This window comes from Lissotriton vulgaris, chromosome 8 (genome assembly GCF_964263255.1).
Source record: "Lissotriton vulgaris chromosome 8, aLisVul1.2, whole genome shotgun sequence".
Taxonomy (NCBI): domain Eukaryota; kingdom Metazoa; phylum Chordata; class Amphibia; order Caudata; family Salamandridae; genus Lissotriton; species Lissotriton vulgaris.
In genome coordinates this window covers 676,027,917-676,045,008 of record NC_141696.1, presented here as the reverse complement: position 1 = coordinate 676,045,008, position 17,092 = coordinate 676,027,917, and positions in this window count along the sequence as shown.

Here is a 17,092-nt window from a genome sequence, read left to right as displayed (position 1 = left end):
GCTCTTGAGTCCAATTCGACACAGTTGCTGCTGCTGGGGGAGGTGCTGTCATCGCGCTTAAAGCTTTGCCTTCCTCCACGCAGCACGGGGCCCTTCTAAACTAATTCCCTGAGTCTTGCGGACCTGGAGACCTTTGCTGCAGACTTACTGCCGTGCTGGGGTGTGGAAAAGAACGTCCGGCTTGACTCTCCTCATGCCTGCTGCCCTGGTGGGACTTGTGGTCCCAGGGTGCATCTGTTTGCCCCTCCTGCCGCTTGAGCCCAATTCGACACAGCTGCTGCTGCTGGAGGAGGCGCTGTCTTCGCGCTTAAAGCTCCGCCTTCCCCCACACAGCGCGGGCCCTTCTAAACTGTTTCCCTGAGTCTTGCGGACATAGGGACCTTTGCTGCAGACTTACTGCCGTGCTGGGGTGTGGAGAAGAACGCCCGGCTTGACTCTCTGCGTGCCTGCTGCCCTGGTGGGACTCGTGGTCCCAGGGTGCATCTGTTTGCCCCTCCTGCCGCTTGAGCCCAATTCGACACAGCTGCTGCTGCTGGAGGAGGCGCTGTCATCATGCTTAAAGCGCCGCCTTCCCCCATGCAGCGAGGGGCCCTTCTAAACTGTTTCCCTGAGTCTTGCGGACCTGGGGACTTTTTCTGCAGACTAACTGCCGTGCTGGGGTGTGGAGGAAGACGCCCGGCTTGACTCTCTGCGTGCCTGCTGCCCTGGTGGGACTCGTGATCCCGGGTGCATCTGTTTGCCCCTCTAGCTGCTTGAGCCCAATTCGACACAGCTGCTGCTGGGGGAGGCGCTGTCATCGTGCTTAAAGCGCCGCCTTCCCCCATGCAGCGCGGGGCTTTTCTAAACTGTTTCCCTGAGTCTTGCGGACCTGGGGACCTTTGCTGCAGACTTACTGCCATGCTGGGGTGTGGAGGAGGACGCCCGGCTTGACTCTCTGCGTGCCTGCTGCCCTGCTGGGGCTTGTGGTCCCAGGGTGCATCAGTTTGCCCCTCCTCCTTGCGCTTGAGCCCAATTTGACACAGCTGCTGCTGCTAGGAGAGGTGCTGTCATCGCGCTTAAAGCTTTGCCTTCCACCACACATCGAGGTGCCCTTCTAAACTGTTTCCCTGAGTCTTGCGGACCTGGGGACCTTTGCTGCAGACTTACTGCCATGCTGGTGTGTGGAGGAGGATGCCCGGCTTGACTCTCTGCGTGCCTGCTGCCCTGGTGGGACTCGTGGTCCCAGGGTGCATCTGTTTGCCCCTCCTACCGCTTGAGCCCAATTCGACACAGCTGCTGCTGCTGGAGGAGGCGCTGTCTTCGCGCTTAAAGCTCCGCCTTCCCCCACACAGCGCGGGCCCTTCTAAACTGTTTCCCTGAGTCTTGCGGACCTGGGGACCTTTGCTGCAGACTTACTGCCGTGCTGGGGTGTGGAGAAGAACATCCGGCTTGACTCTCCTCATGCCTGCTGCCCTGGTGGGACTTGTGGTCCCAGGGTGCATCTGTTTGCCCCTCCTGCCACTTGAGCCCAATTCGACACAGCTGCTGCTGCTGGGCGAAGCGCTGTCATCGCGCTTAAAGCGCCGCCTTCCCCCATGCAGCGAGGGGCCCTTCTAAACTGTTTCCCTGAGTCTTGCGGACCTGGGGACTTTTTCTGCCGACTTACTGCCGGGCTGGGGTGTGGAGGAGGACGCCCGGCTTGACTCTCTGCGTGCCTGCTGCCCTGGTGGGACTCGTGGTCCCAGGGTTCATCTGTTTGCCCCTCCTGCTGCTTGAGCCCAATTTGTCACAGCTGCTGCTGCTGGGGGAGGCACTGTCATCTTGCTTAAAGCGCCGCCTTCCCCTATGCAGCGCGGGCCCTTCTGAACTGTTTCCCTGATTCTTGCGGACCTGGGGACCTTAGCTGCAGACTTACTGCCGTGCTGGGGTGTGGAGGAGGACGCCCGGCTTGACTCTCTGCGTGCCTGCTGCCCTGGTGGGACTCGTGGTCCCAGGGTTCATCTGTTTGCCCCTCCTGCCACTTGAGCCCAATTCGACACAGCTGCTGCTGCTGGAGGAGGCGCTGTCATCATGCTTAAAGCGCCGCCTTCCCCCATGCAGCGCGGGGCCCTTCTAAATTGTTTCCCTGAGTCTTGCGGACATGGGGACCTTTGCTGCAGACTTACTGCCATGCTGGGGTGTGGAGGGGGACGCCCGGATTGACTCTCTGCGTGCCTGCTGCCCTGGTGGGACTCGTGGTCCCAGGGTGCATCTGTTTGCCCCTCCTGCCGCTTGAGCCCAATTCGACACCGCTGCTGCTGCTGGGGGAGGCGCTGTCATCGCGCTTGAAGCGCCGCTTTCCCTACGCAGCGCGGAGCCCTTCTAAACTGTTTCCCTGAGTCTTGCGGACCTGGGGACCTTTGCTGCAGACTTACTGCCATGCTTGGGTGTGGAGGAGGACGCCCGGCTTCACTCTCTGCATGCCTGCTGCCCTGGTGGGACTCGTGGTCCCAGGGTGGATCTGTTTGCCCCTCCTGCTGCTTGAGCCCAATTCCACACAGCTGCTGCTGCTGGGGGAGGCGCTGTCATCACGCTTAAAGCGCCGCCTTCCCCCACGCAGCGTGGGCCCTTCTAAACTGTTTCCCTGAGTCTTGTGGACCTGGGGACCTTTGCTGCAGACTTACTGCTGTGCTGGATTGTGGAGGAGGACGCCCGGCTTGACTCTCTGCGTGCCTGCTGCCCTGGTGGGAATCATGATCCCAGGGTGCATCTGTTTGCCCCTCCTGCTGCTTGAGCCCAATTTGTCACAGCTGCTGCTGCTGGGGGAGGCACTGTCATCTCGCTTAAAGCGCCGCCTTCCCCCATGCAGCGCGGGCCCTTCTGAACTGTTTCCCTGAGTCTTGTGGACCTGGGGACCTTAGCTGCAGACTTACTGCCGTGCTGGGGTGTGGAGGAGGACGCCCGGCTTGACTCTCTGCGTGCCTGCTGCCCTGGTGGGACTCGTGGTCCCAGGGTTGATCTGTTTGCCCCTCCTGCCGCTTGAGCCCAATTCGACACAGCTGCTGCTGCTGGAGGAGGCGCTGTCATCATGCTTAAAGCGCCGCCTTCCCCCATGCAGCGCGGGGCCCTTCTAAATTGTTTCCCTGAGTCTTGCGAACATGGGGACCTTTGCTGCAGACTTACTGCCATGCTGGGGTGTGGAGGGGGACGCCCGGATTGACTCTCTGCGTGCCTGCTGCCCTGGTGGGACTCGTGGTCCCAGGGTGCATCTGTTTGCCCCTCCTGCCGCTTGAGCCCAATTCGACACCGCTGCTGCTGCTGGGGGAGGCGCTGTCATCGCGCTTGAAGCGCCGCTTTCCCTACGCAGCGCGGAGCCCTTCTAAACTGTTTCCCTGAGTCTTGCGGACCTGGGGACATTTGCTGCAGACTTACTGCCATGCTTGGGTGTGGAGGAGGACGCCCAGCTTCACTCTCTGCATGCCTGCTGCCCTGGTGGGACTCGTGGTCCCAGGGTGCATCTGTTTGCCCCTCCTGCTGCTTGAGCCCAATTCCACACAGCTGCTGCTGCTGGGGGAGGCGCTGTCATCACGCTTAAAGCGCCGCCTTCCCCCACGCAGCGTGGGCCCTTCTAAACTGTTTCCCTGAGTCTTGTGGACCTGGGGACCTTTGCTGCAGACTTACTGCCATGCTGGAGTGTGGAGGAGGACGCCCGGATTGACTCTCTGCTTGCCTGCTGCCCTGGTGGGACTCGTGGTCCAATGGTGCATCTGTTTGCCCCTCCTGCCGCTTGAGCCCAATTTGTCACAGCTGCTGCTGCTGGGGGAGGCGCTGCCATCTCGCTTAAAGCGCCACCTTCCCCCACGCAGCGCGGGGCCCTTCTGAACTGTTTCCCTGAGTCTTGCGGACATGGGGACCTTTGCTGCAGACTTACTGCCATGCTGGGGTGTGGAGGGAGACGCCCGGATTGACTCTCTGCGTGCCTGCTGCCCTGGTGGGACTCGTGGTTCCAGGGTGCATCTGTTTGCCCCTCCTGCCGCTTGAGCCCAATTCGGCACAGCTGCTGCTGCTGGGGGAGGCGCTGTCATCACGCTTGAAGGTGCCGCTTTCCCTACGCAGCGCGGAGCCCTTCTAAACTGTTTCCCTGAGTCTTGCGGACCTGGGGACCGTTGCTGCAGACTTACTGCCATGCTTGGGTGTGGAGGAGGATGCCCGGCTTCACTCTCTGCATGCCTGCTGCCCTGGTGGGACTCGTGGTCCCAGGGTGTATCTGTTTGCCCCTCCTGCGGCTTGAGCCCAATTCCACACAGCTGCTGCTGCTGGGGAGGTGCTGTCATCACACTTAAAGCGCTGCCTTCCCCCACGCAGCGAGGGGCCCTTCTAAACTGTTTCCCTGAGTCTTGCGGACCTGGGGACCTTTGCTGCAGACTTACTGCCATGCTGGGGTGTGGAGGAGGACGCCCGGCTTGACTCTCTGCATGCCTGCTGCCCTGGTGGGACTCGTGGTCCAAGGGTGCATCTGTTTGCCCCTCCTGCCGCTTGAGACCAATTCGACACAGCTGCTGCTGCTGGGGGAGGCTCTGTCAGCGCGCTTAAAGCGCAGCCTTCCCCCACGCAGCGCAGGGCCCTTCTAAACTGTTTGCATGAGTCTTGCGGACCTGGGGACCTTTGCTGAAGACTTACTGCCATGCTGGGGTGTGGAGGAGGACGCGTGGCTTGACTCTCTGCGTGCCTGCTGCCCTGGTGGGACTTGTGGTCCCAGGGTGCATCTGTTTGCCCCTCCTGCCGCTTGAGCCCAATTAGACACAGTTGCTGCTGCTGGGGGAGGCGCTGTCATTGCGCTTAAAGCGCCGCCTTCCCCCACGCAGCGCGGGGCCCTTCTAAACTGTTTCCCTGAGTCTTGCGGACCTGGGGACCTTTGCTGCAGACGTACTGCCGTGCTGGGTTGTGGAGGAGGACGCCTGGCTTGACTCTCAGCGTGCCTGCTGCTCTGGTGGAACTCGTGGTCCCAGGGTGCATCTGTTTCCCCCTTCTGCAGCTTGAGCCCAATTTGACACAGCTGCTGCTGGTGGAGGCGCTGTCATCATGCTTAAAGAGCCGCCTTCCCCCACGCAGCGTGGGGCCCTTCTAAACTGTTTCCCTGAGTCTTGCGGACCGGGGAACCTTTGCTGCAGACTTACTGCCATGCTGGGGTGTGGAGGAGGACGCCCGGCTTGACTCTCTGCGTGCCTGCTGCCCTGGTGGGGTTCGTGGTCCCAGGGTGCATCAGTTTTACCCTCCTCCTTGCGCTTGAGTCCAATTCGACACAGCTGCTGCTGCTGGGGGAGGTGCTGTCATCGCGCTTAAAGCTTTGCCTTCCTCCACGCAGCACGGGGCCCTTCTAAACTAATTCCCTGAGTCTTGCGGACCTGGAGACCTTTGCTGCAGACTTACTGCCGTGCTGGGGTGTGGAAAAGAACGTCTGGCTTGACTCTCCTCATGCCTGCTGCCCTGGTGGGACTCGTGGCCCCAGGGTGCATCTGTTTGCCCCTCCTGCCGCTTGAGCCCAATTCTACACAGCTGCTGCTGCTGGAGGAGGCGCTGACTTCGCGCTTAAAGCTCCGCCTTCCCCCTTTCAGCGAGGGGCCCTTCTAAACTGTTTCCCTGAGTCTTGCGGACCTGGGGACTTTTTCTGCAGACTTACTGCCGTGCTGGGGTGTGGAGGACGCCCGGCTTGACTCTCTGCGTGCTTGCTGCCCTGGTGGGACTCGTGATCCCGGGTGCATCTGTTTGCCTCTCCAGCTGCTTGAGCCCAATTCGATACAGCTGCTGCTGCTGGGGGAGGCGCTGTCATCGTGCTTAAAGCGCCGCCTTCCCACACGCAGCGCAGGGCTTTTCTAAACTGTTTCCCTGAGTCTTGCGGACCTGGGGACCTTTGCTGCAGACTTACTGCCATGCTGGGGTGTGGAGGAGGACGCCCGGCTTGACTCTCTGCATGCCTGCTGCCCTGGTGGGGCTCGTGGTCCCAGTGTGCATCAGTTTGCCCCTCCTCCTTGCGCTTGGGCCCAATTTGACACAGCTGCTGCTGCTAGGAGAGGTGCTGTCATCGCGCTTAAAGCTTTGCCTTCCACCACACAGCGAGGGGCCCTTCTAAACTGTTTCCCTGAGTCTTGCGGACCTGGGGACCTTTGCTGCAGACTTACTGCCATGCTGGTGTGTGGAGGAGGACGCCCGGCTTGACTCTCTGCGTGCCTGCTGCCCTGGTGGGACTCGTTGTCCCAGGTTGCATCTGTTTTCCCCTCCTACCGCTTGAGCCCAATTCGACACAGCTGCTGCTGCTGGACGAGGCGCTGTCTTCGCGCTTAAAGCTCCGCCTTCCCCCACTCAGCGCGGGCCCTTCTAAACTGTTTCCCTGAGTCTTGCGGACCTGGGGACCTTTGCTGCAGACTTACTGCCGTGCTGGGGTGTGGAGAAGAACATCTGGCTTGACTCTCCTCATGCCTGCTGCCCTGGTGGGACTTTTGGTCCCAGGGCGCATATGTTTGCCCCTCCTGCCGCTTGAGCCCAATTCGACACCGCTGCTGCTGCTGGGCGAAGCGCTGTCATCGCGCTTGAAGCGCCGCCTTCCCCCATGCAGCGAGGGGCCCTTCTAAACTGTTTCCCTGAGTCTTGCGGACCTGGGGACTTTTTCTGCAGACTTACTGCCGGGCTGGGGTGTGGAGGAGGACGCCCGGCTTGACTCTCTTCGTGCCTGCCGCCCTGGTGGGACTCGTGATCCCGGGTGCATCTGTTTGCCCCTCCAGCTGCTTGAGCCCAATTCGACACAGCTGCTGCTGCTGGGGGAGGCGCTGTCATCGCGCTTAAAGCACCGCCTTCCCCCACGCAGCGCGGGGCTCTTCTAAACTGTTTCCCTGAGTCTTGCGGACCTGGGGACCTTAGCTGCAGACTTACTGCCGTGCTGGGGTGTGGAGGAGGACGCCCGGCTTGACTCTCTGCGTGCCTGCTGCCCTGGTGGGACTCATGGTCCCAGGGTGCATCTGTTTGCCCCTCCTGCCGCTTGAGCCCAATTCGACACAGCTGCTGCTGCTGGAGGAGGCGCTGTCATCATGCTTAAAGCGCCGCCTTCCCCCATGCAGCCCGGGGCCCTTCTAAATTGTTTCCCTGAGTCTTGCGGACATGGGGACCTTTGCTGCAGACTTACTGCCATAATGGGGTGTGGAGGGGGACGCCCGGATTGACTCTCTGCGTGCCTGCTGCCCTGGTGGGACTCATGATCCCAGGGTGCATCTGTTTGCCCCTCCTGCTGCTTGAGCCCAATTTATCACAGCTGCTGCTGCTGGGGGAGGCACTGTCATCTCGCTTAAAGCGCCGCCTTCCCCCACGCAGCTCGGGCCCTTCTGAACTGTTTCCCTGAGTCTTGCGGACCTGGGGACCTTAGCTGCAGACTTACTGCCGTGCTGGGGTGTGGAGGAGGACGAACGGCTTGACTCTCTGCGTGCCTGCTGCCCTGGTGGGACTCGTGGTCCCAGGGTTCATCTGTTTGCCCCTCCTGCCGCTTGAGCCCAATTCGACACAGCTGCTGCTGCTGGAGGAGGCGCTGTCATCGCGCTTGAAGCGCCGCTTTCCCTACGCAGCGCGGAGCCCTTCTAAACTGTTTCCCTGAGTCTTGCGGACCTGGGGACCTTTGCTGCAGACTTACTGCCATGCTTGGGTGTGGAGGAGGACGCCCGGCTTCACTCTCTGCATGCCTGCTGCCCTGGTGGGACTCGTGGTCCCAGGGTGCATCTGTTTGCCCCTCCTGCCGCTTGAGCCCAATTCCACACAGCTGCTGCTGCTGGGGGAGGCGCTGTCATCACGCTTAAAGCGCCGCCTTCCCCCATGCAGTGTGGGCCCTTCTAAACTGTTTCCCTGAGTCTTGTGGACCTGGGGACCTTTGCTGCAGACTTACTGCCATGCTGGGGTGTGGAGGAGGACGCCCGGATTGACTCTCTGCGTGCCTGCTGCCCTGGTGGGACTCGTGGTCCAATGGTGCATCTGTTTGCCCCTCCTGCCGCTTGAGCCCAATTTGTCACAGCAGCTGCTGCTGGGGGAGGCGCTGTCATCTCGCTTAAAGCGCCACCTTCCCCCACGCAGCGCGGGCCCTTCTGAACTGTTTCCCTGAGTCTTGCGGACACGGGGACCTTTGCTGCAGACTTACTGCCGTGCTGGGGTGTGGAGGAGGACACCCGGCTTGACTCTCTGCATGCCTGCTGCCCTGGTGGGACTCGTGGTCCAAGGGTGCATCTGTTTGCCCCTCCTGCCGCTTGAGCCCAATTTGTCACAGCTGCTGCTGCTGGGGGAGGCGCTGTCATCTCGCTTAAAGCGCTGCCTTCCCCCATGCAGCGCGGGGCCCTTTTGAACTGTTTCCCTGAGTCTTGCGGACCTGAGGACCTTTGCTGCAGACTTACTGCCGTGCTGGGGTGTGGAGGAGGACGCCCGGCTTGACTCTCTGCGTGCCTGCTGCCCTGGTGTGACTCGTGGTCCCAGGGTGCATCTGTTTGCCCCTCCTGCCGCTTGAGACCAATTCGACACAGCTGCTGCTGCTGGGGGAGGCGCTGTTATCGTGCTTAAAGCGCCTCCTTCCCCCACTTAGCGGGGGGACCTTCTGAACTGTTTCCCTGAGTCTTGCGGACCTGGGAACCTTTGCTGCAGACTTACTGCCGTGCTGGGGTGTGAAGAAGAACGTCCGGCTTGACTCTCCTCATGCCTGCTGCCCTGGTGGGACTCGTGGTCCCAGGGTGCATCTGTTTGCCCCTCCTGCCACTTGAGCCCAATTCGATACAGCTGCTGCTGCTGGGCGAAGCGCTGTCATTGCGCTTACAGCGCCGCCTTCCCCCATGCAGCGAGGGGCCCTTCTGAACTGGTTCCCTGAGTCTTGCGGACCTGGGGACTTTTTCTGCCGACTTACTGCCGTGCTGGGGTGTGGAGGAGGACGCCCGGCTTGACTCTCCGCGTGCCTGCTGCCCTGGTGGGACTCGTGATCCCTGGGTGCATCTGTTTGCCCCTCCAGCTGCTTGAGCCCAATTCGACACTGCTGCTGCTGCTGGGGGAGGCGCTGTCATCGTGCTTTAAGCGCCGCCTTCCCCCACGCAGCGCGGGGCTCTTCTAAACTGTTTCCCTGAGTCTTGCAGACCTGGGGACCTTTGCTGCAGACTTACTGCTGTGCTGGATTGTGGAGGAGGACGCCCGGCTTGACTCTCTGCGTGCCTGCTGCCTTGGTGGGACTCATGATCCCAGGGTGCATCTGTTTGCCCCTCCTGCTGCTTGAGCCCAATTTGTCACAGCTGCTGCTGCTGGGGGAGGCGCTGTCATCTCGCTTAAAGCGCCGCCTTCCCCCACGCAGCGCGGGGGCCCTTCTAAATTGTGTCCCTGAGTCTTGCGGACATGGGGACCCTTGCTGCAGACTTACTGCCATGCTGGGGTGTGGAGGAGGACGCCCGGATTGACTCTCTGCGTGCCTGCTGCCCTGGTGGGACTCGTGGTCCCAGGGTGCATCTGTTTGCCCCTCCTGCCGCTTGAGCCCAATTCGACACAGCTGCTGCTGCTGGAGGAGGCGCTGTCATCATGCCTAAAGCGCCGCCTTCCCCCACGCAGCGGGGAGCCCTTCTAAATTGTGTCCCTGAGTCTTGCGGACATGGGGACCCTTGCTGCAGACTTACTGCCATGCTGGGGTGTGAGGAGGACTCCCGGATTGACTCTCTGCGTGCCTGCTGCCCTGGTGGGACTCGTGGTCCCAGGGTGCATCTGTTTGCCCCTCCTGCCGCTTGAGCCCAATTCCACACAGCTGCTGCTGCTGGGGGAGGTGCTGTCATCGCGCTTAAAGCGCCGCTTTCCCTACGCAGCGCGGGGCCCTTCTAAACTGTTTCCCTGAGTCTTGCGGACCTGGGGACCTTTGCTGCAGACTTACTGCCATGCTGGGGTGTGGAGGAGGACGCCCGGCTTGACTCTCTGCGTGCCTGCTGCCCTGGTGGGACTCGCGGTCCCAGGGTGCATCTGTTTGCCCCTCCTGCCGCTTGAGCCCAATTTGTCACAGCTGCTGCTGCTGGGGGAGGCGCTGTCATCTTGCTTAAAGCGCCGCCTTCCCCCACCCAGCGCGGGGCCCTTCTGAACTGTTTCCCTGAGTCTTGCAGACCAGGGGACATTTGCTGCAGACTTACTGCCCTGCTGGGGTGTGGAGGAGGACGCCCGGCTTGACTCTCTGCTTGCCTGCTGCCCTGGTGGGACTCGTTGTCCAAGGGTGCATCTGTTTGCCCCTCCTGCTGCTTGAGCCCAATTCGACACAGCTGCTGCTGCTGCTGCTGGAGGGGGCGCTGTCATCGCGCTTAAAGCGCCACCTTCCCCCACGCAGCGGGGCGCCCTTCTAAACTGTTTACCTGAGTCTTGCGGACCTGGGAACCTTTGCTGCAGACTTACTGCCGTGCTGGGGTGTGGAGGAGGACGCCCGGCTTGACTCTCTGCGTGCCTGCTGCCCTGGTGTGACTGGTGGTCCCAGGGTGCATCTGTTTGCCCCTCCTGCCGCTTGAGCCCAATACGACACAGCTGCTGCTGCTGGGGGAGGCCCTGTCATCGCCCTTAAAGCGCCGCCTTCTCCCACGCGGTGCGGGGCCCTTCTAAACTGTTTCCCTGAGTCTTGCGGACCTGGGGACCTTTGCTGCAGACTTACTGCCGCGCTGGGGTGTGGAGGAGGACGCCCAGCTTGACTCTCTGCGTGCCTGCTGCCCTGGCTGGACTCGTGGTCCCAGGGTGCATCTGTTTGACCCTCCTGCCGCTTGAGCCCAATTCCACACAGCTGCTGCTGCTGGGGGAGGTGCTGTCATCGCGCTTAAAGATCCGCCTTCCCCCATGCAGCACGGACCCTTCTAAACTGTTTCCCTGAGTCTTGCGGACCTGGGGACCTTTGCTGCAGACTTACTGCCATGCTGGGGTGTGCAGGAGGACGCCCGGATTGACTCTCTGTGTGCCTGCTGCCCTGGTGGGACTCGTGGTCCACGGGTTCATCTGTTTGCCGCTCCTGCCGCTTGAGCCCAATTCGACACAGCTGCTGCTGCTGGGGGAGGCGCTGTCATCACGCTTAAAGCGCCGCCTTCCCCCACGCAGCGCGGGGCCCTTCTAAACTGTTTCCCTGAGTGTTGCGGACCTGGGGACCTTTGCTGCAGACTTACTGCCGTGCTGAGGTGTGGAAGAGGACGCCCGGCTTGACTCTCTGCGTGCCTGCTACCCTGGTGGGACTCGTGGTCCCAGGGTGCATCTGTTTGCCCCTCCTGCCGCTTGAGCCCAATTCGACAAAGCTGCTGCTACTGGGTGAGGCGCTGTCTTCACGCTTAAAGCACTGCCTTTCCCCGCACAGCGCGGGGCCCTTCTACACTGTTTCTCTGAGTCTTGCGGAACTGGGACCTTTGCTGCAGACTTACTGCCGTGCTGGGGTATGGAGGACGACGCCCGGCTTGACTCTCTGCGTGCCTGCTGCCCTGTTGGGACTCGTGGTCCCAGGGTGCATCTGTTTGCCCCTCCTGCCGCTTGAGCCCAATTCGACACAGCTGCTGCTGCTGGGGGAGGCGCTGTCATCGCGCTTAAAGCACCGCCTTCCCCCACGCAGCGCGGGGCCCTTCTAAACTGTTTCCCTGAGTGTTGCGGACCTGGGGACCTTTGCTGCAGACTTACTGCCGTGCTGAGGTGTGAAGGAGGACACCCGGCTTGACTCTCTGCGTGCCTGCTGCCCTGGTGGGACTGGTGGTCCCAGGATGCATCTGTTTGCCCCTCCTGCCGCTTGAGCCCAATTCGACACAGCTGCTGCTACTGGGTGGGGCGCTGTCTTCACGCTTAAAGCACTGCCTTTCCCCGCACAGCTCGGGGCCCTTCTAAACTGTTTCTCTGAGTCTTGCGGTCCTGGGACCTTTGCTGCAGACTTACTGCCGTGCTGGGGTATGGAGGAGGATGCCCGGCTTGACTCTCGGCGTGCCTGCTACCCTGGTGGGACTCGTGGTCCCAAGGTGCATCTGTTTCCCCCTCCTGCCGCTTGAGCCCAATTCGACACAGCTGCTGTTGCTGGGGGAGGCGCTGTCATCGCGCTTAAAGCGCCGCCTTCCCCCACGCAGCACGGGCCCTTCTAAACTGTTTCCCTGTGTCTTGCGGACCTGGGGACCTTTGCTGCAGACTTACTGCCGTGCTGGGGTGTGGAGGAGGATGCCCGGCTTGACTCTCTGCGTGCCTGCTGCCCTGGTGGGACTCGTTTTCCCAGGGTGCATTTGTTTGCCCCTCCTGCCGCTTGAGCCCAATTCGATACTGCTGCTGCTGCTGGGGGAGGCGCTGTCATCGCGCTTAAAGCACCACCTTCCCCCACGCACCGCGGAACCCTTCTAAACTGTTTCCCTGAGTCTTGCGGACCTGGGGACCTTTGCTGCAGACTTACTGCCGTGCTGAGGTGTGGAGGAGGACGCCCGGCTTGACTCTCTGCGTGCCTGCTGCCCTGGTGGGACTCGTGGTCCCAGGGTGCATCTGTTTGCCCCTCCTGCCACTTGAGCCCAATTCGACACAGCTGCTGCTGCTGGGGGAGGCGCTGTCATCACGCTTAAAGCGCCGCCTTCCCCCACGCAGCGCGGGGCCCTTCTAAACTGTTTCCCTGAGTGTTGCGGACCTGGGGACCTTTGCTGCAGACTTACTGCCGTGCTGAGGTGTGGAGGAGGACGCCCGGCTTGACTCTCTGCGTGCCTGCTACCCTGGTGGGACTCGTGGTCCCAGGGTGCATCTGTTTGCCCCTCCTGCCGCTTGAGCCCAATTCGACAAAGCTGCTGCTACTGGGTGAGGCGCTGTCTTCACGCTTAAAGCACTGCCTTTCCCCGCACAGCGCGGGGCCCTTCTACACTGTTTCTCTGAGTCTTGCGGAACTGGGACCTTTGCTGCAGACTTACTGCCGTGCTGGGGTATGGAGGACGACGCCCGGCTTGACTCTCTGCGTGCCTGCTGCCCTGTTGGGACTCGTGGTCCCAGGGTGCATCTGTTTGCCCCTCCTGCCGCTTGAGCCCAATTCGACACAGCTGCTGCTGCTGGGGGAGGCGCTGTCATCGCGCTTAAAGCACCGCCTTCCCCCACGCAGCGCGGGGCCCTTCTAAACTGTTTCCCTGAGTGTTGCGGACCTGGGGACCTTTGCTGCAGACTTACTGCCGTGCTGAGGTGTGAAGGAGGACGCCCGGCTTGACTCTCTGCGTGCCTGCTGCCCTGGTGGGACTGGTGGTCCCAGGATGCATCTGTTTGCCCCTCCTGCCGCTTGAGCCCAATTCGACACAGCTGCTGCTACTGGGTGGGGCGCTGTCTTCACGCTTAAAGCACTGCCTTTCCCCGCACAGCTCGGGGCCCTTCTAAACTGTTTCTCTGAGTCTTGCGGTCCTGGGACCTTTGCTGCAGACTTACTGCCGTGCTGGGGTATGGAGGAGGATGCCCGGCTTGACTCTCGGCGTGCCTGCTACCCTGGTGGGACTCGTGGTCCCAAGGTGCATCTGTTTCCCCCTCCTGCCGCTTGAGCCCAATTCGACACAGCTGCTGTTGCTGGGGGAGGCGCTGTCATCGCGCTTAAAGCGCCGCCTTCCCCCACGCAGCACGGGCCCTTCTAAACTGTTTCCCTGTGTCTTGCGGACCTGGGGACCTTTGCTGCAGACTTACTGCCGTGCTGGGGTGTGGAGGAGGATGCCCGGCTTGACTCTCTGCGTGCCTGCTGCCCTGGTGGGACTCGTTTTCCCAGGGTGCATTTGTTTGCCCCTCCTGCCGCTTGAGCCCAATTCGATACTGCTGCTGCTGCTGGGGGAGGCGCTGTCATCGCGCTTAAAGCACCACCTTCCCCCACGCACCGCGGAACCCTTCTAAACTGTTTCCCTGAGTCTTGCGGACCTGGGGACCTTTGCTGCAGACTTACTGCCGTGCTGAGGTGTGGAGGAGGACGCCCGGCTTGACTCTCTGCGTGCCTGCTGCCCTGGTGGGACTCGTGGTCCCAGGGTGCATCTGTTTGCCCCTCCTGCCACTTGAGCCCAATTCGACACAGCTGCTGCTGCTGGGTGAGGCGCTGTCTTCACGCTTAAAGCACTGCCTTTCCCCGCACAGCGCGGGGCCCTTCTAAACTGTTTCTCTGAGTCTTGCGGACCTGGGACCTCTGCTGCAGACTTACTGCCGTGCTGGGGTATGGAGGAGGGCGCCCGGCTTGACTCTCGGCGTGCCTGCTGCCCTGGTGGGACTCGTTGTCCCAGGGTGCATCTGTTTCCCCCTCCTGCCGCTTGAGCCCAATTCGACACAGCTGCTGTTGCTGGGGGAGGTGCTGTCATTGCGCTTAAGGCGTCGCCTTCCCCTACACAACGCGGGACGCGCGCGGGCGGCGCCAGGAGAATCCTCGGACAGGGGCGGGACCTTCTGTGGCCGTCAGGGGCCGAAGGAAGCAGGGCTGGGCCACCTGTCTTGGCTGGCCAAGGCTGCTTCTGAATGGGACACTGTGTTTAGTGGTAATTATACTTTTTAGCATTGATCGGTCAGTAATTATTATCAACTTGGACAACTCTAATGTAATAACTCACAGTAGGTTTTTATGCTCTTTTTAGGTTTAATCTACCAACTTTTATACATATTCATCAGTATTTGAATTATTTGGTGAGCACATCCTTGACGAGAACAATGGGCAAGAGCAATTCCCCCACTACTCGCCCTAATACACGCCAAAAGGATGCTTTAACTACCCAGCTTCCGAGTCTAACTGCAATTGATAAAATGCTGCAAAAGACAATAGGGGTAGTAGCTACGGCCATAGAAAACACAGAAAGATGCCTTTCGTTGACACCTGCCATGCCTCACCCTACGCCACCTTCCATACCGCCCCCCACAACACTGGTGGATGCTTCTTTACTAACAGTCAACTCCCCAGACTCGCTGCTTGCGTCCTCCTTTGCGGAGCTCCCACGTGCACAGATCGAGTTGGAAGCTAGTTCTCGCTCCAATCCATCCCCCTCTGTGGGTTTCAGGGTGGTTAATAAGGTACCTAAGTATTGTCCTAAAAAAAAGAAGCCCAGACTACAAAAGAAAGCTGCTAGGAGGGATATACCCGCTCCTGATATTCATCAGGCGGACGCAGGGACTTCCTTTACCTCCCTAGCTCCCCCGCTGTGGGTCACTCATTTAATAATTGACTTGCAAGAACATAAGGAACAACTTGTTAAATCCCAGTTTGAAATCATAATGAGTAAAATTGATAAAGTTGTTTCCTTGATAAACAACTAAAGCGCTATAAGCCCACAGCTAATCACACCAATTAGTAATATCCCCCCGACTCAAGCTGTTGGCAATATTAAACAGCCCTCTCAAGGCCCAAGTTGTGGTGTAGAACAGCGACCAGACAATTGGGTGAAAGTGCCGGCCAACTGACATCAACCAACTGTTCCACCGTTCCTAACCCCTCTTGCCCTGTTATTCCACCGAGTAGCCACTTAAATCGCAAAAGTTCTGGCCCTTGCATGTCACCACCAATTCCAGCAGGGTCCGACAAACAGCTGTTAAATCGGGGGTTGGTGCCACAGAAGTATATCCCTACATCTGCAACCAAAGCCAACAAACAACCACTACCCTGTATCCAGCTTCCCCCTGAGGCTTCCCCGTATGTGGTGGTCCTTTCTGGATTACCACCGCTGTCAGGAGAGCGTGGAGAAACGTTTACCGAGTTAATGAATAAAACTATATTCTGGTTGAACAAATGCAGACCACTAACGAACTTCGGTTAAGGGGAAATTTTATTTGCCAGAAGAGTTAGTTGCATTGGGAGTAAACCTAAGGACAGGGGAGGGGACGGCGTGATTATACATTTTAGAGATCCTGGCGTTTACAATCATATCCTTGATTGGGTTGGCCCTTGCCAGCAGGGCCCTATCATTTCCCTTCCCCTAGGGTATTTTTATCCACAGGCAAGGTTCCCTGGGGTACACGGCTTATCCTCCTTTCATATTAGTGGTGAGAATTTAGAATACCATATCCCGGTGGAGAACAGACTCAGTCCCCTGAATAATGTAGACTGACTAACTTTTCTACCTTGGCACTTGGATATAGATTTTAATCCAGTTGGGTGCCGGGCAGCAATAGAGAATGTGAGGCTAGTAGGGGAGCATCCCAAGAACGTCGAGGGGGTCCCTCAAGTGGAATCACCGACGCCTCTACCAATTGTAAATTTTAAGCTGTGCCCTCAAGGAGAGGGTGCTGGGATGGCTAATAGTGAAGGAATTTCCTATATCTGTAGCCCACCACCGACCATAGTTGACACTGTAAGGCAACACCCTCGTATTTCACTAATAGGGTCTTGGAATGTAGCAGGGTTGAGCGCTAAATTACCAGACCCAGAATGGGGGGAATTGGTGGATCGCTATGATGTGTGTCAGTTCCAAGAGACCTGGATGACCACTGCTCCCTCTAGGGTGGGTTTTGCATCCTATTATATACCAGCTTTACAGGGGCTTAGGGGTAGACCATCGGGGGAACTGTGCATATGGGTGGCCACTCATTTGGGGTGCTCTGTGAAGGTGATTGATTCACCTTTCTCGGACATCCTGGGCATTGTCCTTAAATTACTAGACGGCACGTCAATGGTGGTATTTAACATCTATCAGCGCCCTAGTTCCCCATCGAGGGGGTCACCTCTGATCGAGGCTCTTGATGAACTCCTTTCAGTGCATACTGCTCGTAAATACAGAATACTACGAGGTGACTTCAATTTCCATTTTGAACCCCTGGCAGGTATACCGTCCGTGACCGCGGAGGAGGATGCTATCTGGCATATACAGGAGTGCTCTGTGTATTCAGCTAAGTGCTTGACCCAACTGGCATTACAGATTAATAAGCTTCTAGTCTCCCACTCTCTTAGAGCCTGCAATGGCAGGTTTGCTCCTGATGCTCTTGGGAAGTTCACCTACAATAGACGGGAAAACCACAACCATCGATTACATGATGGTTAATGTCAAATTCGGGTTCCAAATTAAGTCCTTTACTGTAATCGATAGGGTGGACAGTGACCACAACCTCCTGTCCCTGGAACTAACTTCCGCACTGGGCAATCAATCTGGAGTGAGCGAGTGTGAATCACTCACCATTTCTAACTTAATTG